Source organism: Castor canadensis, chromosome 3 (genome assembly GCF_047511655.1).
Source record: "Castor canadensis chromosome 3, mCasCan1.hap1v2, whole genome shotgun sequence".
Classification (NCBI taxonomy): Eukaryota; Metazoa; Chordata; class Mammalia; order Rodentia; family Castoridae; genus Castor; species Castor canadensis.
In genome coordinates, this window is record NC_133388.1 from 18,731,367 (window position 1) to 18,759,356 (window position 27,990).

A 27,990-nucleotide genomic window follows, 5' to 3' on the forward strand; every position below is an offset into this window, starting at 1 on the left:
GGGGAGGGGATTGTGGGAAGAATGAAGGGAGGTCATGTCTTCAATAGAGAACCAAGTTCTGATCCAGACAGGAGGTGGAAGCATTAGCTAAAGAAGTGAAGGATGTGATGCAGTTTAGTTAGAAAGGGAAGCTCCATGGTGCTCAGTGGACTGGTTTAGGAGGGGATTTACGGGGGTTTGGACTAAGGATAAATAGCACAAAGCAGCATGAGGAAGAAGGTAGGGAAGACTAGAAGGCCAGGGAGCTCACAGAGGGACCAAGCGTGGCAGTTTTATGAGGAGACACAGGGATGTACAGAGAACTGTATCTTAATTTAGATATTGGTAATTTAATTACGGTAATCTTATCTCTTCACACATGATGCATTTCTATCACAACCTAAAATTTAGCCTTGGCAATAGTGATTTTTTAAAAACCAAAACCTCAGTTTCTGGCCAATTCAAATTATCCTTGTATGTTTCTGTTGTTTACTTTTATGATCACCAGGTTAAATCTCCAGTTATGCCACTGACATTAAGAGTTCCCTATGTAGAAAAATCTATTCATTATGAACACATTTATTGCTTCATTGAGTTGCCCATTTAAAATGCAGAGAACCACAAATTAAATGTAGTGCTTTTTCCATTTTTGAAAAAGGCATATGAATGGGCGCTGCTTTCTTGAATACATTGTATTTGTCTCACATAATTACCAGCCCACATTCACAGCAAACAGATGCCAGTCCCCCCTTGTTTGATATCTGCTCCTTAATGGTCATTATTGAAAGGAATGCCTCCTAAGACTTGAACACCCCATGCTGGGCATCAAGAGAAATGATGAGGCAGACACAAGGGAGACAGTTGCTTTTGGTGAACAGTGAACTAGTTTCAAAAATCTATTTCTCTGAGGTTATTATGCAAAGTATAAAACAGTTTCTTCCCTGAAATTGTAAAATAGCTTCAAGTAGCTTTGGTATAAGATTAGTCATTAAATACTTCCGGATTCCAATTTTACACCCTCTAGTAAATATTTATTGTATTTAAGGCTTTGGTGTTTGTTTCAGACACATGCTTTAATTTTAGATCATTATCTTTCTGGATTTCTAACACTGATCAATTTTAATATTCCTGTGATGAACTTAGACTACAATGTAGTTAAGGAGGGAAGCTGTAGGTAATGTTTAGTGGATCTAATCTTGAGGTCAGACCTGACTTTGTTGCTGTTTGTCTTGAGCCAGGCCATTTGAGCTGCTTTCTAAGCCATCTTGTTTCCCTTAATATCTTGTATCTCTTATTTTTCCCACTATAATCTTAAAGGGACCTGGGTTCCATTTCTTAACACATACAGTGGATTCTCCTGGAAATACGGAGACCATGATAGGCTTAACAGAAAGACCCTCATCCTCCTGGTAGCAAATCCCACCAAGCTCACAGCCCTGCCATCTCTGTTAAGAACAGAAGCCCCTCCATTCTCTCTGGCCATCTCAGTCCCCTTTTTTGCTTTGCCTCAGCCTCCACTATTCTCTCTCAGACTTTCTGAGAACACCTAGAATCCTTCCCTACATCTAGACCTGGGTGGTGGTAAAGCATTGCAACTGCCTTCTAGCTTTAACTGAAATTTGGCTCTTCCCTAAGTGCTTTTCCCATTTGGTCTTTTGAGAGAACCCTGTCCACAAGGACAGTGCTATTGGAAGACCATCATCTCCCACCCTACTTTAGACCCTAATCTTTTGATCATTGTACTATCTCTGATTGGTCTTCTATACCCACCTGCTATCCTCCAGCCTCCTGGTCACCAATATTCCCTCCCTCAAAACTCAAAGTCCTGCCATTATCAAAGCCACCCAGTACTGTAGATTTTCAGTTCTGGAACTTTCTCACTTCTAGTGACCTTCATCTCTGTTACTTTAGCCATCTTCTCTATTAGCTGTACCATTGCTACAGAATCATAGTCATCACTAATCCTTTTCTGTTCACAGAGACTTTTCTTCCTTGTTTTCAGAAACAATTCTATAAGGGCCCCAGCAGTAAATAGAATATTATTCAGACACCTAAATTCAGAAGATTTTTAAATAAAAATATTTATAGTATGGATAGGAGTAAAGAATTACACACACACACCCACAAAAAGGTCATTCAAGGAATCCAGAAACTAAGGACAGCATGAAGCTGTTACTTACTACTCTTAGTCCTGAAAGGAAGGGGAACATCATTACTGGAGTCTAGGGAGAGCTGATGCAATGGAGGAGGGCCTCCTAGGAGAAGCTGGGTTTGGAAGAACTTGTAGTCACTGTCAGAAGGAGAGCCTGGGGCTGGAGGGAGCAGGGAAGAAACATATATCATCTTTTCTTCCCTGCCCTCCCATCTCTTGCTTGTGCCTTCTGTTGACCACACCTACCTGCTAGAAATGTGGTCCAGAAGGGCACAGAGCAAGACAGAAAAGGGATTGGATGGATATGTAAATAGAGAATAAATAGAACAAGGATTATGTGCTTTTTAAAAAAATACATATTTTACCTTTGATAGATGTTGCAGAGGGCTGAGAATTTTTAGGAAGTGTTTGCTCTGCCATGTTGACTATAAATCCAATAATCCCTACTCCAACCTCTCAGCCAGCTGACACCGATTCTGGCACGCGCCTAACATTTTCAAGGCCCAGCACAAGAGTATAAATTGAAGCTCTCATATGATATGTTTATATATTTAAAAGTTATAAATCAAGGTAGACTATTAAATAAAATTATTTATCTTCCAACCCCCCAAAAAGTCATTTATGGTGAGCTAAAAGGCAGAGAATGCTCCATGTGGACCTCCAAGGAATGGGGGAGCACTGGGCTCTGGTCCCCCAGCCTGATCCTTATGGTGAAGAGCCTCACACTTGCTGTGTGAACTCCCAGCTTCACACCCTAGCTTGATCACATCCCCTTCAAACAGTGCCTTTGGCTCTCAGGAAGAGGCCTGCACGATCACTTAAAGTGGGCACGGGGCTGCTTGGGAAGAAATTCTAAGGTCCCAGATACAAGGAATGTTTCTAAGAGGGGAAGAGTACAGGCTCTAGGTGTACACCCACTGGTCCTGTAGACTTCCTGCTCTGTGGAGAAGGGTACAACCAAAAGACCAGAGTGGAGCCCTCAAAAAGACAGGGTCTGAGCACTGTCCCCTCTGTCCTAGGTCTAATGTAGATCCTATAACACTTGATCTTTAACTTCAATTTCACCAAGACCTCCAGTCCCTTACCCATCTGTTTTCTAAGAAGGTCAACCTCTATGATGCCCCCCTTCTTTTCCTTTCTAGTCTGGAGACCATGGTCCATCATCCTTTAGCAGTGTCCTCACCTTCCTAGCCATAGGTCACTGCCATCAGCTCAACCTTAGATTGGTACCATCTCCATCTTCCTGCTTTGCACTTGGGTTTCCAAGTGCCTGCAATAAAGGCAGTGTAAAACATGTCATTATAGCTGGACCTCTGTGTTCTCTCAGTCAGCTTTGTCCTCAGACACTCTTTCAAACCTTTGCCAATGTTCTTAGATTCCTGCCCAACCATCTTCCCTGTTACTCCCAGCAAATGACCTTGCTCTCTGTTTCTCTAAGAAAATCAAAGTCATCAAAACACAGATGTCTCTTTCCTCTACAGGTTTACTGCATGCTACTGATGCCCTGTTTTATGTGTTGATGAAGGTGATGGAAGTTTTCAGCCTGTCTCCATGGGAAGGGTGCTGTCTCCCTGACCCTCAGGCTCAGGCAAATCCTCCCAACAGAGCCTTGTGTTCTTCCCCTTTCTCCTTCCTCTGGACTTAACTGAGTCATTATCTTCTCTGTCTAAAGCTCAGCATCTAAGCTGCAGTCACTTCTCTACTTTTATCCAAATCCCTTCCAATTCACTGTGATCTTGTTTCTGCTCAAGTAACTCTGCAGACACTGCTCTGCCCTGGTGTGGCAATGACCTCTTTGCTGCTGAAACCAATGAGTACTTCAACCCTTCTCTGTAGTACCTGGTGTTGTTGAGACTTCTTTCTGAACATGGTCTTTGCCCTTGACATTCCTGTCCCTCCTGCTTTCCTGACCAGCTTCCAAGTCTCCTTCCTTTAAGTGTTGTCTTCCCCAGAGTTCTGTCTTAGGCTGCTTTTCTTCTTAGTCATTAAACTCTCAGTGCCTTGCCTATAGAAGGTGCTCAATCAATATCAAATTATGTATGCAAATCCAGCTGCTAGTTTCCATTTCAAGCAGTAAACTCCAGAGTCTTTAAAAGTTTAAGCAAGAAGAAGCAAACTTTTTTTTTGTAGGATACACTTTTCCTGTTATAAATAATGCATTACTTACTGCAACCGGAGTCCACTGGGTGGTGGTGGTGGGGAAACACAACAAGAGCTCATTTCAGAACTAATATGGCTATATGTTAGCAACAGAAATGATGTAGCTACCTTATTAGAAATACAATAAAGAGATTACATAGCAGCTGTCTTCCCCACACTGTCATCTCATTTTGCTCCATAGTTCTTGGCAGAGAATCTAGAAAAGAAAAAAATAATAATTACGCCACACCATGTTCTCCTAGAATAAATGATGTCTGCTGTTCTAAGAAGCAGATCTTAAAAGGCAGTGTGTGTTCCATGACTATTGAAAATAGAACAGTTTCAAAATTTTTCCCCTAGAAGTATTGGATTAAACATTATGGCCTTTCCCCTTCCATATCTCCTAATGAAGACACTCTTAGCTCCATGTTCCGTTCTCAGAACCCCAGTACCAGACCCCAGCCATATCAGATCTTAAAGCCCACTTCAAAAAAACTTCAGAAGAGAACTATTTAAAGCCCTCTTTCATTGAGATAAAGAGGTACCACCTTTACCATAAGTCCATTGTTTATCCATCCATCTTCCCTCCAACAAATAATTATGTTCATAGCTGCTTAATATAATTTTAGAGGAGATATTATTTGATGTGCATAAAGATGCCTGCCAAAAGAGAAGCTAAAATTACTCGTTACTTTATTACTGCTAAGATTTCTTTTCCTAATCTTCAGACTTAGTCAAAAGTACCTACTTTGCTCAGTTTCCAGGAAGCAGGTTGTTCTGATTCCATCTGTCCCCAGCCTCAGTCACTTTAGTAACAATCTTTATCATGATACGTTTCTGTGCTACTCTGTACTTATGCAGAGAAAAGTCTTATCAGACCAAGAGAAGAAAGAATTGTCAAAATTAAAAGTCAAAATCCTACTGCCTACTGATTTGTGTACTTCACATTTTTCTTTACAACAGAAGTAGGAACTTAAAAAGTGATACTATAACTATTTCAGTTTTTATCAATGTCCAAAAAAATTGGATATGGCTAAAAGGGAGATAGGTGAGACATATACAGATTTTAGGAGGAAAAGTCTGTTATTCATCTCAATATTCTGATATTACCTGTGTGCCCAAGACAGTAAGAGGAAGAATCTAATTTAGTGCCTGGCCCAGAGCGGGAATTGAATGCATTTAGGGATCTAAAAGTCATTGCCTAGAGCCAAGTGTGGTGGTGCTCATCCGTAATCCCAGCACTGAGGAACTTGAGGCAGGAGGAGTTCAAGGCCAGCCTGGGCTATATAATGACACTTCCCCTGCCCCAAAATAAAAAATCCCACTCTGCTGGACTGGTAGAGTGGCTCAAGCAGTAAGATCACCCTGCCTAACAAATGTGAGGCTCTTGAGTTCAAACCCCAGTGCTGCCAAAAAAAAAAAAAAGCATTGCCTACCTAAACACAAGTGTGTGACTTAGGCTGCATGTGAGGCCATAAGAACTGCTAAGGGTTGTGGCAAATGGAAGAGCTCACAAGTTGCCTAAAAGCACATACACTTAAATTTAAAGACACTGCACTAGCCAAACAAAAATATGGCTAGAGATTCACTACCACCCCTTACTCAGTTTTAGATTTCCCATATCTCCTCCCTTCCCCCTGTTTCTACATGCCCTCTCTTCTCCTCAAAACTTGCAATAAAGAATTGTATGGGCTGGGGGTGTGGCTCAAGTGGTAGAGCACCTGTCTAGCAAGTGTGAGGTCCTGAGTTCACCCAAAAATGAATGAATAAACTAAGAATACATTACATTTAATTTTTTAAATGTCACTTCATTTTAAAGGACAACTTTAACAAAATATGTCTGTGTTTGAGAGAGATTGCATATGAACCAAGCATCATTTCAAACACTTTAAAACTTCTCAATTTTTGTTAGTTTTTACATTATACATGTAATGCATGCTCTTAATAACATCTGGACACTGGTGATTTCCAGTTATACCTTCAGACCAGATCACTCCCTAAGCTCCAGACTCACCCATACTTACCACCTTCACTTGAGTGATGCGAAGCATCCCAAATTTAGCTTACCCAAATGTATTTCTCCCTACTAATTCAGTAAACAGCATCACCATCTACCTCTTCACTCAAGCTAAAAAATTGTCCAAGGATCTTCCTTGAAACCTCTCTGTTATTCACCCCTGCTATAGTTTGGATTTGGAATCCTTGCCGACACAGCCAAAGGCCCAGAGTGGCACTGTTGGGAAGTGGTGGAAACTTTAAGAGATGGGGCCTAATGGGAGGTTTTAAAGTCATTAGAGGCGTGCCCTCGAAAGGAATTGTGAGACACAGTGTCTTGCTTTCTCCTCTTCACATTCCATTTATGAGGTGAACAGCTTCACTCTCCATTGTGCGTTCCACCATGATGTGCCACCTCACCACAGACCCAAAAGCAGTGGGCCCAATCATGGACTGAAAGACTGAAAGCATGAACAATAATAGATCTTGCCTCTTCTTAAGTTAATTATCTCAAGTATTTTATTACAGTAATGGAGATCTGACTGATACAACCCCCACGTCTCTAATGCAGTCCATCAGCAAATACCCTTGGTTCTAGATCCATAACACTTCATGTCAGTGCTACTCAAAGTATGTTCTGCAGGTTGGTTCTGGGCCATGAACTATTTGTTACTGGTGTGTGACAAGTCAGGTATAAAAATTGGGAGTATTAAAAACTTTTATAGTAAGTTGACGTTGGTGTCATGACCAGGTTCGCAAGGGTAGACTCACCTCATTAAACAGGGTGTACATACTTCAGTATTGATGAGCTTGAGTGGTAAATCATAGGTGGCACCCGTTGTGTGATAAATAGTCATGCATCATAGGACCCACGTTTTATAGCCTGTATTTTACGATTGATTTATCAGCTGTACCCTAGAAGTGTATAAAACTTATAAAAGCATAAGCATTTGTATATATAACTTATTTTTACAAATTTTAACTTTTAATCACATTTGTTCCTTTTATAGTTTAATATTATTAGCTAATTAAGAAAAAGAAATTTATATTTTTTTATCTTCACCCTCAATTTACTGGAGACAAAACACTGGTGGGGTTTTTTTGGGGATGTGTTTTGGGCTAAAATATACTGTTTTGAGTGTGACAGGACTATAAACCAAATGGCGATGGTGGAAGTGATCCTGGGGAAATTAAGACCCAAGGATTTGATACTGCTTTCCTCAGAACTATAATACTTAACATAACATAAAGTTCAGTTTGTAGCTGTAATGGATGTTGATGTGCTAAAAACAGTGGGCAGTCATTTGTGGCGAAGTACAGTCTATGAAGCAATGAAACCATCAAAACATAAGGGCTGTTTACTTACAAAAATTAAGTTGAAAACCACAAGAAATTTTTGAAAGAAAGAATATTGTATTAAAAAGCTGATTGAAGCAGATGTTCAATATTTCATACATAAACATTAGGGTTTTACAGGTTTCTTCATATAAGTAGCATGTCAGCTTGCCAAGACTGAAATCCATACAGTTTCACATTAGTGAAAGACTGTGCTGTTTGCTTGGAAATTTTGGGAGAATCAGCAAGAAGGAATAGAAGTGTTCCTTTCCAGAGCCACCATCCTGCGGTACTCAGGACTAGCCAATGAAAGGGAAAGCTAACTCAGGGAGCAATTAAAGCTAGCATGATAATTTCACTCTTGTTCCTGTGCAATCTGAGCACGATGGTGATATGAAGAGTCTTCTTCAGCTTTGCCATTTTTTTTTTCAGCTTTGTCATTCACAACATAACTAAGTCTGAACTGTGGGAGACTGTGAAGGATCACACTGTCAGCACGTCTGACTTGGGGTTAAATGTAGTGGAGGGGACCATTCCGATGATGCAGAAAACACTAGAACAGCCACCCTGATTAAGCAGTATGTGCCCGATGTCATCCTGTGTCTCATGAGAAAGTCCTGCTAGGAAACGAAATGTTAGTGGAAAGAAACAGTGGGATTAGTGTTGGGCTGAAAATCATGAATCAGGTGAAGGCTGTGGGTTCAGTTCTAGATTATTCTCTTGTGTTGTGTGATCCCATGGAATCAGATTGTAAACAGCTGTTGTCACATGCTGAAGTCTGAAGATAATCAAGAGGCAAAGTGTTTGGGATGTTTGAGCTGCACAAGAACTCGTAATGTTTCTGAAACATAAGAATGCAGTTTGGGGGCCCCACTTGTTGAAGGTATGACTGGACGAGCAGCATTGCCCATTCTTGCCCGTTCTTCTGATAGCTTCAGTATTTTTAATGCTGTTTATTCTTCTATGCAAGGAGGAAATATGGCATACTTTTCAAGGACAGATAAGATCAAAGGACAAAAAGCAGTTCTCCCAGTTGTGACATGTGTTCCAAAACCTGCCAATTATCAGTGGTGTATGTGGTGCACATCTGTGAGGAGCCACTCCAAACCACCTGAAAATTTGAGAAAACATTTCAAATTTTATTTTCCATCAAAAGAAAATCTACAAAGTTCATGGATTCAGAGTCCAGCTTTTTCACCAAAAGATAATTTAAATTTAGCTGTACCTTAAAGGGTGTGTGGCTGGAACTGACTTCTATTGGCATATTGAGGGACTTGGAAAATAAAGTAGGACTTGCTGCAGAGAAAATTTTTAAAGCTGGGCTCACTGAAATTGTTCCACAGTCTCTTCTTCCATTCCAGCCTCTGAGGCTATTTCTTTAGTATTACTATTATTGAAATAAAGCATAGAAATGGTTTAGAACCTCATTCTCCCCAGCAAGTAGCCTTACCAGTAATTTCACCTAGATTAGATAAACTGCCAAATAGGAAATAAGTCAATTTGTCACAATAAAACCTTTAAATGTTTATATGCACTGTTCATTCAAAGTATGTGTATATACATTTAATACAGGGGTTATTTTCCCCTCAAAGTGAAAAAGAGTGCAAAGTGTAATAATGAAGACTAAAATAATGAGCCTGTGTATTAATTATCTATGTGCATTCTGTCAATGGACAAATAGCAAGTACAATATTATACCTTTTATCTTTTTCCTCTATAGTGTTTGCCCTGGAAATACTTACTGCAATACAGTTTTCTGTTTGATGAATTAATAATACAAAATCAGAGGAGTTTTCGTTTTGTTTTTTGGCAGTACTGGGGTTTGAACTCAGGGCCTGACACTTGCTAGGCATGCACTCTATTACTTGAGCCATGCCCCCAGCTTCACACCACCATCCTATAATCTCTGCCTCCTGAATGTATAGCTGGGATTATAGGCATGTATTACCATGCCCAGAAAATTCAGAGCTTATAATGTCTTTTTTACTTTGTTTTTTTCCTGGTAATTTACTTTTATTAATTTTTACAAAGTACCAGTTTACAATGAACTGGAAATTTATATAAAAAAAAAACAGTCCTTTTCCATAAAGAATTTAAGGAGCATTGCTTTATGGACTTAAAGCAAGGCTTTTCTTTAAAACATGTCACTCTGAAGAGTTATCTTAAAAGTATCTCCTATAAGATATGCTGTCAGTTACTTTATTTCAAACAAGAAAATAATAGTTAAGCCTGAAACAACTTCAATCAATAAGTCTCTGTGTTTATAGAAGTCACTTGAGAAAATTGGCAAAAAAAAAAAAGAAGAAATTTAATATAGTATTATAAGCTCATTAATGCACACATTTACTATGATTGTAAATAAGCCTTTAAAAATCATTTGAAAAAGTAAAACACTGCTTACATACTGGAGATTATAAATGTACATCTCAAACTGAATGAAAAAACCTGTTACAATGTTATGCAAGTAGCTATTAAGTAGCTGTCTTACTCCCTTTTGTGTTGCTATATCAAAATACCTGAAACTGGATGCTATCTAAGGAAAAGAGGTTTATTTTGGCTTATGGTTTGGAGCCTAAAAGTTCAAGCTTGGGGCAGCCACATCCATCAAGGGCCTCGTGCTGTGTCATAACATGGCAGAATGACATCACATGGTGGGAACGTGTGAGAGCTTTAGGTAGTAGCATGTTCTAAAGAGGCCAAGCATGTAGCCTCACTTCCTCACAACCCGTTCTCATGAGAACTGGTCCAGTCATACAGACCTGACCCACTCCCTCAAGATGGCCAGGCCCTGCTCCTTCCTGTCTTCTTGCCGTTCTGTGAGGGTGCAGCTGGACATTATACTCTGCACACTGTACTCCACTGAAGAGTCCACCTTCATCTCCCAGCCCCCTCACCAGAGGTCTGGGTTCCAGCTTCTTAGGACCCTCCTGCAGTCTCATAGGTCCTCAGAACCTCAGACTCTTCCCCTTGTTTCTTCAGCCCTATGGATGTATTATTAGTTGGTACCTTTTTTTTTTTTTTTTTGCCTTTTTAGCCCTCTGACATATGTCTAACACATTTCTTATTTGCAATTCTCTCCTTTAAGATAACTAACGTGATTTCTGATTTCATGGCTGGATCCCGCCTGACATAATAGATGGTACCAAGAGCAATCCCAGGTGGTCTGAGAGTGGTTCCGTCGTATGCCATGCCCCAAATGTCATGCCAAGCTGCTTGCAAATGCAAAATGGAATGTTAGTAATCTGTGTCATGCAGTGACATCATGATTAATCAAACTGTCCCTTGGTGGATTGTGACCAAGTGCCTGAAACAAGTAACTCTCAGAGCTGTGTGGCCACTGCCCTTACTGTTGATAGTGGTGATAGTGGCATGTTACAGAAGAAATGACAGGCTCGAGTCATACATGGCAAGTCTCAAATCATCCCCTTCTCTTCCTCTGCACCCACCTACTTTTCTCTCTCAGCTTCCTGGCTCCCAGTCTTCCCTTCTTATAGTCCACTTTGTATACAGTGACTCACAACCTTAAAAACATCTCATCTGCTTAAAACCTCCAATGACATCCTGTTGCCCTTAAAATAAAATCTAACCCCTTCCACCTGGTCTCTCTAACCATTTTCCTCTTCTCTGTTCTAGTCTCTCTTGCTCTCCCTAGCCTGGGGTTCCCTCTTAGGTCTCAGTACCCCTAGCATGTTGTGACTGCTTTTTACTGTTCCTGTCTCAGTCACATATGCCCCTCACCTCTAGTGCAAACCTGAGCCCTTTCTCTTAGTGAGTGTGTGTTCATGGATTCATTGCTTTTACTACCTAGTTATACCAATGTATAGTATCTTGCTTATTTGTTTACTTATTTTTCTACCTCACCAAACCGCACTTTAGGACAGAGACTTATCTGTTACTGGCTTCTGTATTCCCAGGATCCCACACCAACACTTCTCAAGTAGAAGATGACCAATAAACGTGTTGATTGAATAATCCTGGGAAATAATTTTCCCTCAATTTATAATTTTAGTTATGAAGCATTGTAAGTATATACAAAATATAACAAACACCTAGATATCTTCTAATCAAACTTAACAAATGTTGACATTTTCCCTATTTAAGTCACACTCCACTTCTGTCTTCTGTCTCTCATTTTTCAAGAAAAAAAAAGGAAAATAATATTTCCTTTTCATCTAAGTTCAAAAATTATTAGCATAAATTATTATAATATTCCCTCAGGATATTTTGTTGAGTCTAAGATCTATTTTACTTTTAATCATGGTACAAATTTGTGAGCTTCCCCCATCAGTCTACCTAGAAATTTATCAATTTTATTGATCTTTAAAAGAACTTTCATTTTGTTTCACTTATTTTCTCTACTGTTTTTCCATTTTCTATTCATTGATTTTCTGCTGTGTTTATTATCTCTGTACTTATTTTAGTTTACTTGCTAAAGTAAACTCAGTTTCTATTTTCTTAGGGTGGCATTTTAACCACTGATTTTAATCTTGTTTTCATATTTCTTCATTTCTTCTTTTCAAATGTAAGTATTCAACACTATTTCCATCCATGTTAGTCAGCTTTCTGGCACAGTGACAAAATACCTGAGAAAACCAGCTTAGAGGAGGAAAGCTCTTGGATCGCGGTTTTCAGAGGTTTCAGTCCATCGTTTCCAGGCTGTGGTGAGGTAGAACCTCATGGTGGGGAGCATGTGGAGTAGGCTGTTCACCTCATGGTGGCTGGGAAGCAGAGAGTGAGTGAGGAAGGGGCAGGGGGCAAGGTAGACCTTTCCAAGGCACACTCCCACTGCCCTCCTTCCTCCAACAAGGCCACCTCCTAGCTTCCTACGATTTCTACCACCCCAAGACTCCGTTCAATTATGAATCACCAGTGGATTAATCCAGTTAACCCTTATGGTTCTGTCACTCCCCAAATTCCTGCCTTTGAACATTGCTGCACTGGGGAACACACTTGCGACACATGAATTTAGGAAGCACATCCCAGATCCAGCCTGTATCCCCATCTAATCAGTACTTTTACACATGCCACAGATCTGATAAGTTGTGCTTTCATTGTCATTCGATTCAAAATATTTTGAATTCTTTTGTTTCTTCTTTGACCTCTGGGCTAAGAATGTATTGTTCAGTTTCCTTATATTTGGAAATTCTCCATGTTTTTTAGTTATTGGTTACTAACAATTCTATTATTTCATTTTAATCCTTTTAAATTTAGTATGATTTCTTCTTTTTTTAATGTCCCAGTGTCTATCCTGGTGAGTGTTCCAGGAGCTCTTGAGTGGATAATGTCAGGCTGGCTGGTGGCATTATTTACATATTATTACTAATTTTCTGTCTCTATTTTCCACCATTTACTAGCAGAAGAGTATTAAAATAATAACCAACAATAATGGATTTGTCTGCTTCTCCTTCTAACCAGCTCAGTTTTTTGCTTCGTGTTTTTAAATTCTGTTATTATGTATGTATTTATTAGGATTGTTATGTCTTCTTGATTAACTGACCCTGTAACACTTTTGAAATACCTCTTCCTGCCTGACTGTATTCCTGGTTCTTCAGTGATGTGGATACAGCCATCCTTCCTCAGTTGTGATTTTTTTCTTTCATTATTAACCTTTCTTTGTCTTTTATTTAACGTGGGCCTCCTGAGGTTAGTATCTGGTTGGGTCTGCTTTTTTATCCCTTCTAACAGCTTGGATTTCATTGGTGTGTAGCATCTTTATGTTTAATGTAATTATTGGTGTGCTTGGGTTCAAGTCTACCATCTTCACCTTGATGCTCCTTTTCTCCTATTTGGCATTTGCTTTCTTTTTTCCTCTCTTCCTACTTGTTTCCTGACTCTTTTCTTTCTTTGATATAGGTCCAGTTTTTCATTTCATACTGTTTTCCAAAAACCTAAAGAATTCCTTAAAATTCATGTTGCTGTAGATAAATTTCTCTATTAATTTGTCTGAAAATAGTTTTATTTTACTTTTGTTTTTGAAGGATATTTTCTTTCAGCACCTTAAAGTTGTGATTCTGACTAGTTCCTATTGTTCATGATAAGAAATAATTAATAATTTATATTTATGCATGTGTGTATATATATTTTTCTCTGAACATCTGTGTCCCTTTTGGGGGGCTTCTTTAAAATTTTGTTTTTACTGCTTGTTTTTAGCTATTTGATCAAACTGTAGATTTTTCTGGCATTTATCCTGTTTTGACCTGTTGACCTTCTTGGGTCTGCATGAATTTAATTTTCTTCAAATTTGGCCCATTATTCCTTCAGGTATTTGTCCTTCTTCCTCCATCTTCAATTACCATAAGTTAGACCACTTGATTTTGCCTCACCAGTCACTGAGTTCTGTCCATTTTCCTATCAGTCCTTTGTCTCAAATTCCACTTGGAAAGTTTCTATTTCTGTCTTTACAATCACAAAAGTTTTCTTCTGCAATGTCTGGTGTGATGCTGATTCCATCACATGAACTGTTCACTTCAGTTACTATACTTTCCATCTCTAGAAGTTCCAGTGGGTCCTTCTTTATGTCTTCCTCTTCTCTTTTATTTTCATGCTTTTCTTTAAATCTTGGAGCATACTTATAACTGAAAGACCTCATGTACTGATTCTGTCATCTTTACTCTTTCTGGTTCTCTACCGTCCGGTTTTTCTCTTGCTTACAGGGCACAATTTCCTGCTTCTTCACATGTTTAGTACTGTCTTTTTCACTGGATACTGAGTTTTCTCATTTTAGTTTTCTATTGTTGTAAGACAAATTACCACATTTAACAACTTAAACCAACACCAGAATTATATTTTATAGTTCTGAAGGTCAGAAGTCTGGAGGGCTTATTTCTGCATAAGATCTCAGGAGATCAAAGTCAGGCTGTTTGGTGGGTTGGCTCTTACTTGGAAGTTCATGTGAAAAATGTGCTTTCAAGCTCATTCAGGTTGGTGGTAGAATCCACTTCCTTTGAGGTCCTCATATTCTCACTGGCTGTCAGCCAGGATCTGCTCTCTGGTCCTTGTGGATGCCTGCGTTCCTTTCATGCAGTCCTCCCCAGCTTCCTGTGTTTTGAGTCTCTTTACTACCAGCTGGAGAAAGTTCTGTGCTCGTGCAATTAGAGTTGGCCCGCCTGGCTGATACAACAATCACAAGAAGGATAGTTCATCACCTTGTATGGTCTGAAGATCAGGGCATGTAATCTTGGGGGTCATTCCTAGAAATTCTGCTCACCATAATTACAAAAGGTTAAGACATTGAGTATCAGGATTTTGATGTCTTCTTTTAATGAGTATTGAGATTCCTTCTTTCAGCTCCTACATTTACTTGCAAATCTGCTTGGTATTTTCAAGGTTTCTTAGGATGATTCTAGAGTAGCCTTTACTCTGTGACTGATTCAGCCCTATTGTGGGGGCTGTGGACTTTCTGTTGTCTGTTTAATAAGCGAGGTGCTCAACCTGGTCTCTCCACTCTCACTGATCAGCACATCAATATTGCAAGCCCTTTGTGAGGCACCATGCTTGTTTAAGTGGTGCCTATGAGTTCTTTTTCCAAGTCTTTGGATTCTCACCTGCCTGTCCATAGGAGACTCAAGTGAAACCAAGGCAGAGTTCTGGAGCTCTGTCTCTACACAGCTGTCTCCCCAGTACTCTGCCCAGAAATCCCAGACCCTCAGCCTTTCCCAGCCAGTGGTGTACCAAGGCAGGGATGGGGTAACAAGCCAACCCAGGTGGTGAAAATTTGCTGGGTATTTCTCTGAAGAGAATGTTTAAACAATTATAAAAATGACTAAAGCTCTACCTTTTCATTATCACTAGGTCTCTACAATTCTTATTAATCAATGATACAATATTCCTGCAAGGAGGAAAAAAGGGAAATGGCTTTTGTTGGCTTATGCTGTAAATCATTGCTGAGTTACCTTTGAGACTTAATAATACATACATAAGCTTTAAACTGCACACTCTTGTTTCCTAGTTTTGCTCATTTCGAGAGCACATTGCTGACGGTTCAGAATCGTCTGGCCTGGAGGCCAGGGCAGAGTGTGTGTCCTTCTCCTGTGGTCCTGGAATCACCAGTGTCCAGACAGTGGAGTCAGTGTAAACAGTGATGGAAGCACAGTGGTCGTGAAGTTAAACTACTTGAGTTGTCCAACTCTGTTAGCTCGATTTGGGACCACTTAATTTGCATGTCAAATACAGCATGGGGATGCTGATGTATAGGTTCTATGTTTGTTATAGATTTTAGTTTATACCTAAACTGTTTTATACTGAATTTAAGTATTATTTTGTAAAAATATATTTCTATATATTTATGTGACATATGTTGGGAACTCTGTGTCCCAAATTCTGACCTCTGTCTTCCCAGCTCAGTGAGACCACCATCCTCTGCTCAAATTTCCCTTCCCTGCACCTCAGCCCTGATACAGCCTCTGGGTACCCAGTCAGGGGGCTCACTTTATTCGATTTTCTTTTCAGGGATCACAGGCCTTGCTGTTCGTTGTCCAATCTGTGAAAGCCATGTTTTAAGAGAGTGTTTTCGTTGTTGATGGCAGAAGGGCTAGTGGGGTACCTCCAAGTTGGGTTTAATTATTTTTTTTCTGGATTTGCATCTGCCTTCCCTAAATACAGAAGTTGTATGGTGGTAGCATTTTCTAGAGGTACTGAAACAATACAGTATACCTAGGGAGAGAGATTGCCTCTCAGGAAGTAATTGTGCAGCCTGGAGAATCAGCAGGAGTCCACATTGCAGTCTCAAAGCAGACTTGGTTCTCCTTTTCCAGGCCAGTCTTTGCTCTTAAGTCCTTCAACTGATTGAATGAGGCCCACCCACATTTTGGAGGGTTATCTGCTCTTTGCCCTAGTAGTTTCAGTGTTAATCACACCCAAAAATTACCCTTACTGCAATAGCTAGTTGTTTGGTACACTACCGAACAACTAGGCTGACCACAGTCTAGCCAAGCTGATACAGAAAATTAACCATCGCACACATGTCATTCATTGTTGCACTCCTAGTGCCTACAGTGGTGCACAGAAATAAAGACCTAGCAAAGAAGAGGCTGGATTTTGAAATAAGAAAGTGATGTTGGAAATAAGGCTGGAAGTAGAGATCGTCAGAGTTCATGAGAGACCTGCTACTCTCCATGATGATGGATGATGAAGGCAGAGTGGGGAGTCTCCTCACCACACTCGTGAGGAAAATGCCCGCTGTCGTCTGTCTCCATGACAGAGGAGAGAGTGAGACTGCACAGGATCGGGGTAGTAGCTCAGGGAGAAAGCACAGAACCTGAGAAAGGCCATGTCCCAAGGGTGGAAAAGCAGCAGAATGGTGACAGGAACAACAGGAATGTAGAACAGTGGGAAGAGGCACATAGTGAATACTTTGCTGGGAAATTGAGCCTTTGAATTTTTTTTTCAACAGTAGTAGGGTTTGAACTCAGGGCCTTATGCTTGCTAGGCAAGTGCTCTACCTCTTGAGCCATGCCCACAGGCATGATCCAGCATACCTGGTTTATTTATTGAGGTGGGTCTGACTGTCTTTTTGCCTGGGATGCCCTTGAGCCACAATCTCTTGATCACTGTCTCCAGAGTAGATGGGATTACAGGTATGAGCCACCATGCTGGGCCTTTGAATTTCTATAAGTTTCTTTGTCTCTTCAGTGCCAGCTTTTCCCAGATACTGTAGAGAAAACTACAGAAAGACTTTAATAAAACTTTAGAAAACAAAAACTTGCTATTCCTTTTGAAAAAAATTAATAAATGTACTTCAACAGCTCTACACTTAGACCTGTAATTCCTGACTTTGCTATGAACAACTGTTGGCTGTCTCTGTGGCCTCTGCCACTCCTGAGCCATGTGAAATTGTAGGGTTTTGGGGTGGTTATGATGATGTTTTATGTGTAGCTTTGCATTCTACTATGGGGAAGTTTATACCTCCAGGGTCTTCCCATGTATTTCATTCAATGACAGAAATGTAAAAGATGTATAAATGATTTTCTAATTAAAGCATTTTAACATCTTCATTGCAATACATAATTAACATGCAACAAACTGCACATATTTGAAAATGCAAGGTGACAAGTTTTGCCTTGGAAATACCCATGACATATCACAAAAGCCAAAATATTGAAGATGTCTGACTTAGTCCATCTTGTGTTGCTATAACAGAATAGCTGACACTCGTTAATTTATAAAGAAAAGAGGTTTGTTTGGCTCATGATTCTGGTAGGTGCAAAGTGCTGGCATCTGGTGAGAGCTCTTGGCTGTATCACAACCTGGTGGAGAAACATAAAGAGAACTAGCCACATGCAGAAGGGCTAAGCTCATTTTCTAGCAACTTCCTCTCTCCAGAACTAACCCAGTCACATGAGACCTAGCCTACTCCCTGAAGATGGGCGTTAATCCCTTCTGAGTGTGGGCACTCCTTATGTAATTGTCTCCCCCTAGGCCTCATTCCAAAGGTTCTACATCTCAATACCAGTATCAGTTGGAGTTAAGCTTCCAGTACATGAACAGTTGGGAGACAGACCATGTCCCAACCATGGTGGTATCCATGACCAGGCATTTCTTTGTACCTTTGTAGTTGCTCCCACCTTCTTACCCCAGCCCCCTCCACATGCAACCACAAAGTGCTTTCTGACGCTACAAACTAGTTTCCATATGCAGCAATGATTTGCTTCTTCCAAGATGAGCCTGAGTTAGTCTTTGGGGAGGAGCCGCAGGTACTTGATGCTACACCCAGTGGCAGCAGAGCGAAATTGAGCAAAGACCCTCTGTGAGCTGAGTCAACCAGCTCCTGTTCTTTTATTTGTAACATTTTGTGTAGCTTCCTTTGAATTTTCTAGGTATATAATCATGTCCCCAGTAATTAGTGATTTTTTTTTCCTATCAGTTTTTCTTATTTGTTTTTCCTGCCTTATCACAATGGCAATACCTAATAATTTATTAAATAAAATGTAAGATAAAGAGTATCTTTGACTTTTCTCTTAGGAAACATGCCAGTGCTATCTATATCTGCATTAAGAGTATATATTGGCTTTTTATTCCAAGGATTTTGTTTTGTTCAGTTTTCAGAAATTAAAAATCCAGAAGTATGTGTTACTTTACAAAGCTCCCTCTCAATCTTTTAAACATTCAAATAGTTACAAGGGCCCACAAAGCATCCTAAGGGTGAATTAAATATATCACAAGAAGTAGAACATTTCTCTATTTTGGTTACTTTCCATTTTGGCTCACACAATGTTCATCTTTTGCTCTGAAATTTTAAAGAGTTCCTTTTTGAGGAGTCCCCAGTGCTCATTGTATTTTTCCTAGAGCTCAACACAGGCTGGAGGTGTGGTTCAAAGAGGCAGAGCACCTGCCTAGCAAGCACAAGGCCCTGAGTTCAAACCCCAGTACTGCCAAAAAAGAAAAAAAATGATCCTAAAGCTTAACACCATCTCTAATCTCCTCATTCTCCTTTCCATTTCATACTGTTTTTCCAATTAAACCTCCAAATCACTCAAAACTCTAATCTTTTTGGATGTTCTGAGAGAATTCACCCTCTTCTAATAATCTATTTCCTCTCCATTGCTCAAAACTGAAATTTACAGCTGTCTGTGTAGTATTAATTAAAAAAGAGTTTCATAGTGAAATTCCTGTAATTATGATGCCAGTGCTTCTGTGAAACTCAAGTTTTGCTAGGCTCTTTTCTTGAGCACAAGCCAGCGTTTGTGAGGGAAAAACACAATTAAGAACTTTAATGGAAGGTTTTCGGATGTATTCTTACTACGTAATTGTTGAAGCACTAGTACTTTGAAATACTTCTGTGCTTTCTTTTCCCAGCCCCTTAGTGGTTGGGATGTTCTGTGGGATACTGTAGATGACACGTGATATGAGATTTGCTATGCTCCAGGCCCAGGTCTTCCTGTCTCACTCATGGCTGGAAAAGCTTTGGGCTGACTACTCAGCAAAACGATACCAGTCCCAGAGTTTATCCCACAACCCACATTATCTGAAGATGACCCAGAAGCTGGCAATGGGGAGTCCTCAGGTCTTACTTCTAGCACTGCTTGCAGTACCGTGCTCAGTTCTGAGATGGCAGTGTTCTACAGCGTGGTTTTCTTTCTATATAGAATGGGACCAACAGCATCTTATAAAAGCCAAAATTATTTTTAGCTGGGCCTAGGACTGCGCTCTGAACCAAGAGACCAGATTTCCTGTCCTAGTTAGGAAAGTTGCTCTATGCTTCTGAGCCTCAGTTTCTTTATCTGTAAAATGAAAAGAGTAGGTTGAGTGATTTTTAAAGTCCCTTGAAGGAGAAAACGACTCGGTGCCATTGTTCTGGAGAGGAGTTAGAATTTAGAAACGGCAGGAAGGTCAGCAGTAGCCTTTCTGGCAGTGTACCAGACCAGGTGGGACTGGCAGGCAGCAGCTCTAAAGCCCTCAACACACCTCCCTTAATAGGGGTTGTAAGGGTGGGAGCAGAAAAGCAATGGGGCAAGAATGTGAGGAAACCTTGTCTCTGGATGTTTGTTCTGCACAACACTTCAGAGACTGTAGCACCAAATACAAGTTCAAGTTCACGGTTGTTTTATACCTATAGTTTAACTCAAGGTTCTAAAAAACAGGGCTGGCTTTTGTTTCTTTGCCCAGAAGCTATTTTCAGTAAAACTTCCATATGGGCCTATATTTATTACCAAAGAGTGTCAAGTGAGTCAAATAGTCAGACCATGCAGTCACCGAAGGAAACTGCCGGCAAGGAATGCACATGGACCTGGTCCTGGACACATTCCTTCTCCGCAGTTGAACTCACTCATTCCTGTAAAAGTTCTGCCCATAACAGCTTTTCTCCCATTCCTTTCTCATAAACGCATATTGTGTAAGCCCTCAAAGTGCTAAATGTGTCTCTTTTGTTGGCCAACACTCTCAAGATGATTTTATCCAAAGTGAATTTTCTCTTGGCTATCAACTGCGGGCGCTAGGAAGATGACAAAATAGGACGGAGGTGGTTGTGTGTGCTGAGGGTTTGGGCGTTTGGGGCGTGTGTGTATGCGAGGAGTGAAATACTTCTTATGGAACATTCTGGAAATAGGGAAAGGTCTGAAGAAGAAAACAAAGACCAACCATATTCCTACTAAGCCAAAGATAGTCATTGTTAATATTTTGGTATTTATTCTTTTCTGTTTCCAAGTTTTCTGTTGTTAAAATAAGTGAGAGTTTCATATCCCACATTTCAATCATTTTGTCATGTTTGCTTTATAAATAACCCCACAATAAACATTATTTGTCTGCTTTTTAAAGTCATTTCTGTGGAAGTTCCTGAAGGTTGAGATCCCATATTGCAGAATACGAGCTTCCTCTACATCTGTATGGCTCCCGAGTCTTCTCGCCCTGTTGCCTACTTAACAAATCACACTTCCCAAGCACATATGCTCCTCACTGTGTTCTCGCCAATGACTTCACATTATTTGTTTTTCAAATCTTCACGAATCTGGGAGGAAATAGCATTCATTTTTGTGTTCTAGTTTACTGATCACTAGTAAGACTGAACATGGTCACGTGCTTGCCAGCTCTTTCTGTACCCTTTTCTGTAAACTGTCTTCTTCGTGTCATTCCTCTTGTTCCTATTTTTATTACAACTGTTTTTCCAGTTTGTTGTTTCTCTTTTATTTTTACAATAACTTCTGATGTACAGAAATTCTAAGTTTTCATCTCCTCAGGTCTGTGAACTTTTCCTTCACAATTTCTTCCATTACTTTTATACTAAAAAGTTCATCTTGAGACTACATTAATACCTACTTCCATCTTTTGGTTTTTAATTGTAAGAGTGTTTAGCACCTAAATATATCTGTAATTTAGCTTAGTGTATCCATATATAAGGTGATAACCTAAATATCTTTGTTTCTAAGTAGCTCACCAGTTTTTCCACAATCATTTGGTAAATATTCCTTCTTTATAAATACATAAAGCGCCTTCATTACCATATGCCATAATGAGTTTCTTTCTCCTATGACATGGTCTTGCTGTGTAGTGTCTTGAACTCTTTTGTATATGAGGGGACCTTTACTGCTGTTCTATCCCCTCAGTCTCCAGAGACACTCCACACACACCAGTTCTTATAATAGATTCTAAAACCTGGTATTTCTTGTTTTCAAATTGTTCTGAGCTCTTCTTGCTTGTTTATTTTCCAGATGAACAGTAGAATCATTTTTTTGTGAAGTTCCAAAAGCTCCTTTTGGGGTTTGATGAAAATTGCATTCAGCCTATAAATTAATTGGGAAGAATTTGGCATCTTATACAGTGTTCATCTTCCCATCCAGAAATCCACATATGGCCCATCCCTCCACATTTTCAAATATCCTTTAAAATGTCTCAATGGAATTTTGAAGCTTTCTCTATATAAATTCAACACATTCCTTATTAAGGTATTCCCAGATTATATTTTGAGTACTTTTTAAAAATGGAATCCTTTCACCCTCTCCTTTAATATCACTTTTTCCCCAGTGTTTGCCAAGTACTAACAGGAATCTAAGTGAAAAGCATATTTGTTCCTTTCCAAGCTTATAAACTCTGAGATTTAGAACTAGAACCAACCTTAAATGTATTTTCTTTTTATTTTTGATAAAACTGAGGTCATGGAAGGTAAAATAATTTTTTAAAGATCATATAACTTGTTAGGAGAGTGACTATAAATACTTCCAAATGTCCATATACTTTATGTCAAGAATTTATAAAGCAAAATGTCCAAACAAAATTCATGATTCCCCCTTACCCTTGTATTAGCTTGCTGTGGCAGTTATAACAAATTGCCACAGACTCAGTGGCTCAAAACAACACAAACTTGCTATCTGTCATGAGCAAGCTATGCCAATAGCATAAACCATCAAGCTTGTGTAGCCACATCAGTTTTGTTGGCCTTACTTCACTGAGTACTCTGGGTTTCACCTGGAGTTTTGTTCACAGCAATCCCAAATTCATCATCCCGTTCCTATTTTAATTACTTGTACCTGTAATACTCAGTCACACATCACCCTTCACACAATTACAAATCAGTTACAGAAAGTTGGAAAAGGACAAAGAGTTTATAGGCATTACAGCGGCAATACAGCTGGTCAGACCCTAGGTTAATGAACCAACTGAAGAGATGTAGAAGTGAGGGGTCAGGACAGCACCCAAGTGGGCAGTGTAGACAGCAGGGAGGATCACACTGAGTCTGGTGACAGTAAGGAGTTCGTTGCCTTGTGATCTCCTGGGCAGAGGCCATGACAAAATGACAAGTCAGTGTGCCATGCTGTGACTGAAGTGCCTCTCCTTGTTCTGTGTGTCTGTGGGAGAGTCTGATAGTCTAACAAGATCATTGTGTCCACATCTGGTAGTTGTTTTTCAGCCTTGTCCTGCCGTGTGTTTTTACAATTCTGAGAAGTTTGGGGTATATCTGGTTACTACCTACATTTAGCAATTGTTTACCTGTAAAACAGGTGCTGAGCCATTCTACCCTGACATTGGCACCCAAAATGGAGTAACTCAGGGCAAGGCACAGCCTCCTCTACACATCATTTTACTGTTCTAGGAGTCAAAAGTCCAAACTGGATCTCATCACGGAGCTTCATTCCCTTGGAAGGCTTTAGGAGAGAATATATTGCTTTACTTTTTCTAGCTTCTGGAAGCCACCTGCATTCCTTTGCTTGTGGCACCTTCCTCCATCTGAAAAGCTAGCAGTTTAGCATCTTCACATCTCTCTCAGACTCTGACACTTCTGTTTTACTCTCCTGCTTTTAAAGGCCCTTAAGATTAAATTGGACCCACCCAGATAATCTAAGATAATCATTTTTAAGGATAGCAATTTATATTCTGTTACAGCCCTAATTCCCTTTTCCTATGTAATGCAACTTATTCACAGCTTCTGGGATGAAAACATGGATATCTTGAGAGGGGCATTATTCTGCCTACCACAGCAAGGATGATCTTTCAAAATTCATACCTAAGCAACTAACCTCCCATCTTGAAGTACTCTGATGGTTTTCCTGTTTCTCTTTGTATATACCCAGATCCATAAGCCGGCTACCAGTCCTGCATAGTTTCATTGCACTCACTGTCCAACCTCACTGGCTCCATGTTTACCCTTGGTCTGTGCTCTGGCCACATGTGCCTTCTTTTAGTTCCATGAATATACCTTGCTGTCTTGCCACAAGGCCCTTGCACATGTTGTCCCCTCTGTCTGGAAAGCTTGAGACACCTGTACCTTCCTCATTAGCTCCCTGCTTATCTTCCAGATCTAAGCTCAGTCCTGCCTCCTCAGAGACCACTTCTCTGATCTTCTACCCAGTCCAAGTTCCTTTATCCCACCCTCTCTTGGCACCTTCTATTGCTCCTTCAGGGCACCTAGCACACTGGTAATTCTACTGCACTTGTAGAATGATTTAATTCCTTCTGTGCCTTTTCTGTTCATCTCTCCATCTTTAGAACCTATAGTATCAGGTCCACAGTGGACTCCTCTTTGATGAATGACTAAATGAACTCAGGAATCCATTTTTAAGAAAAAGCATTACTAATGAACATGTTCAGTCACACATTGGGGCAGTCAAAAATTCAATAGCTAAATTGCTATAATACTACTTAATAAAAAAGTAGATAGCCATTAAAATAGAAATTATAAAGACTATAACAATAGGAGAAATGTTAAAATAGCAGCATTCAAATGTTGTATTGATCAGAAGGAGAAGTGCCAAAATGATCCTTCGAATTGGTCTAAGATCATGAGATGATGAGCTATAATTCTTTTCTCTTATCTCCAAAATCCACTCCCACGTGTAGATGTTCAGCACGTATTTATTAAACACCACGGAGAGTCTGAAATTGGCCCAAGTACTGAGAACAGCACAGTGAAAGAGGTCTGTGGCCTCTGCCCCTTACAATTTTAATAGGCAGATGAGGAGGAACCCTGGATGGGCTGGCCTTCATGGACCATCCAATAGGTGCTTTTACCCTAGTATACCATGGCTAAGGAAAATACTTTGTAACTCAGGTCCATCATTATTATGGCACTAAAAACTTAAATTGTGGGAAATTCAATTTTAACCTTTAGGCTTTGAAAGACATTTCCTAAATTTTTTTTATCCAGTCTTTCTTTAGTTGCTGCTTACCAAGAAGTAAACCAATGTACTCTGAAAGGAAATGGTCTGGTGACGGGGTGAATGTTTAGGCAGGTGGCGATTAGGACACCATCAGTGGAGGTGGGGGTAGAGACATCTGGAGGTCCCTCCACCCCCACTTCTAGGAAACTGAGCAAGCAGGGTTTCCCTCCACACAAATTCTCTTGATTTTTGTCTTCTCATACTTATGCACTCAACTGTGCTTCTGTGCTTGAGCATAATGTAAATACCTAATTTGTTTAATAAATATCCTGAAATAGCCTCTTTGAGTTGTTACTAGAAGGGCACGAACCTTTTAAGTCACTTAGCCAGCAGAGATCAACACTTAATGTCTTTAATGATGAGCGGGATCTTTTTTAGTGGCTGAAATGCTCCATAATCAATGATGTGACCCTGCCTGGAGGCAGGAGAAACTAGATAATGGGCAGAAAATGTCAGGCTGGACTGGGCCAGTAATTTGAATCCTTGAAATCGGTATTAGTGTGGCAATTTGTGCAAGAGCAGTTTCTCCCCGTGGCTAAGAAGAACCCCCCAATATCTCTACTGCCCTTTAGTGATTTACACATTATTGAAACCCCTCATGAGCCACTTGTTTGTTCTTGGCCTGAAACCTCTGAGGATTCAGCTCCTCCCCACCCACTGAGGCACATGCTGCACCAGCTTGAGCTCATGTCACCCTCCTTCAGATGAAGGCTGAGTGCTGGGCTGCATGGGAGAGGTCTGTCTGGACAGGGTGTGAGGGTGCCATATTGCAATCTGTGAAGCTGCCCCTGGGTCCATTCCCTTGTCTTTCCCTGTCTCTATACTAGCTTTGAGAATTATTGCCAGATAGAAAACACGACCTGTCTTCTAGCTTCTAAAAGAAGAAGTGTGTCCAGGTTTCAGTCTTCAAATGTCTCCTCTGCACTTTTGCTTGGAGTTCCTTGGTTGTATCTTGGGATGTGATTGATTTGGCCGTGTCCACATTCCCTGCACATGTAATAATTTTCTAAATGCTTGTAATGCCCTCTGAACCTTCGTCTCTTTAGACTAAAACCCTCTTGTTAAAAGCTTATGGTCAGCCCATTTGGTGTGACCTTTGATTATAGGTAGACTTCATTAATAGAGCGCTTCTGATAATTCGAGGGAATTGTTTCATTATGAAATACTATTCACTTTTTATGTTGTTTGTTGTTGTCTACAGGCCTAGAAGTTTTAAATGCCAAGAGCATGTTATAAATGAAACATAAATAATTTATTATAATTATGCTGAACCAAAGCCAAATTTTCTATTGGCTGAGTTATATACATCAATGAGAAATGGGCTAGATGTAAAATCTATTCTCCCAAATGGATTATTTAAAACTAAAGTACAAACTGTTAAAAATCTTAATTTTTGTAAGTGTCTCTGCATTCTCATTTATTGAAACAAAACCTGACTTCACAGGTTTTAAAGTAACTTTTCTGTAACCCAGCTACATGGAGTAAGTCACTTGCATTTCTGGTTAGTCTTTGCTCTCCCCACGAGAGTATCTTTCAGAATTTGACCATGTCAGAGTCCCTAGGGTGACTACATTGTCCTATGCCCTCTTGAAATGTTATGCTCTTAATTAGATAGTGCCATGGATAGTCTTTATTTCCATATTATTATATTATTAACATTCCATTGCCAGAACTCCCAGTTACTGTAGTCATAAGGGAGGCTGGAAAATGTAGTCCAACTGCATTCCTGGGAAGGGAGGAAAGTAAAGTCTTGTTGAACACATAGCAGACTCTTCCATGGGGTGAAACTCCTCATCCCAAAATGGGTAGCCCGTTATCCCAGCCTCTGCTCCTACCACTGTCTTGAAATACTTTACTTGGTCTTTGCTGAATTCCCATATACATATTTCTAGACACTATTTTTATTCATTGATTCCCAAGACATAATACACTGTTTTAACTACTGAGGTCTTGTATTTTGTTTTAACATTTAAAAAAAATTTCTGAATCTTTTGGCAGATTTATTTTTCTATGCATCAGTTTTCCTTTAAAAGGAGTACTCAGACAAAGAACTCTACAATTCTTCTATCACACCTTATTAAAACATATTCTACTCAAAAACATTATACACATCAGAGAAAATAAGCATTATTTGACAATCGGTGTTTTCTGACTGTGAGGCAGCATGCTTTTTAAAAAGCAAGCTTTCTACCAAACAGTGGCGAACAGTGTTATTAGCAGGGCATTTACAAATGGCTTGATGTTTATAGTTCACATTTCAACTTCAACTCTTATTTGTTGCATTAGCAAAATGAAGCTCATTAAGCTGTTTTCTTTTAGCCCATCTCTCTGAGCCTCTGAACTCACTATCACTCAGCTTTCTTGTGTGGAGGTATGCAATCTTTCCTGCATTACATTTGAAAGTTCAGCTCATTTGAAAACCTCCAGTCAAGAATATGAACTTGTTGCTTTCAGAGAGGCCGCATCTGAGCACAGAGCCATTACGCCATCTGTTCAAGTGGTCAGAGTTCATTTTATTGCCTCCTTTGTGGATGGACTTGTACTGTAAAAGCGTGGTGTTATTGAAAACATAATTTTCCTCATCATTATGCTTTCTTTCTAGCTAGATCATAACCTGCTAGAAATCTGTTGAGCACAGAGTGAAAAGCTCTTCAGAATAGCTGTTCTTAAGAGATTAAATGATCGCCATCTCTGTCCCATTTCTTTTATCTCATAATCAAGTTCAAGATGATACTGGATATCTCAGCTAAAGTGATTATTTGAAATAGAAATGGCTTTATCTCTTTTCATATTTCACATTGCTGAAGATAGGCTTCTTTTTCTTTCTATTTGCATTTACATATGTTTATAGTTCCTTATAACTGTCCACATATTCAAAAACTCAAACTATTGTTTTAAAAAGGTTAAAAATGGCTAACATTGAATTGGTCTGCATTTTTAATTTACTGTATCCAAAGACACTAGATATATAATTAAGACCTAGCTTAGGGGCATCAAAATTTAGAGCTATATCAAATCTTAGAAATCATCTAGTCCTCAACTTGACAAGGGAGTTGCTGGAGCAGCCAGGAGACTTACCCAAGGTCACAAGGCCTTGCCTATGACTTCAAAGTTTGGCTGTATCCTGGCTGGGGCAGGAGCTCTCTCCCAGGCAGTTTCCACTGGACCACACTCTCCCTGCCAGATTCAGCAGAGGCCTATAGTGGGCATGGGGGAAATCTGGGAGATCTAGTAACCCAGAAGTTCAGGAATCAGAACAAAGATGTCCATATTGACCTTTGTTCCTTATCCTTAAAGCTATCTGAT

At 39.8% G+C, this 27,990-nt stretch overlaps 1 protein-coding gene and 1 long non-coding RNA gene across 6 annotated transcripts in view; one reads left to right on the top strand and one right to left on the bottom strand.

The window, feature by feature from the left end:
* Positions 1–27,990, top strand: part of Efcab11 (EF-hand calcium binding domain 11) — a 147,027-nt gene that overhangs the window by 109,360 nt on the left and 9,677 nt on the right. The gene's annotated exons all lie outside the window — the stretch shown is intronic.
* LOC141421505 (uncharacterized) lies at positions 441–27,963 on the bottom strand. The gene is made up of 3 exons (XR_012446062.1): positions 27,763–27,963; positions 8,826–8,987; positions 441–8,711 (listed from the first exon to the last, which is right to left on the bottom strand). It is a non-coding gene; the product is annotated as an uncharacterized lncRNA (long non-coding RNA).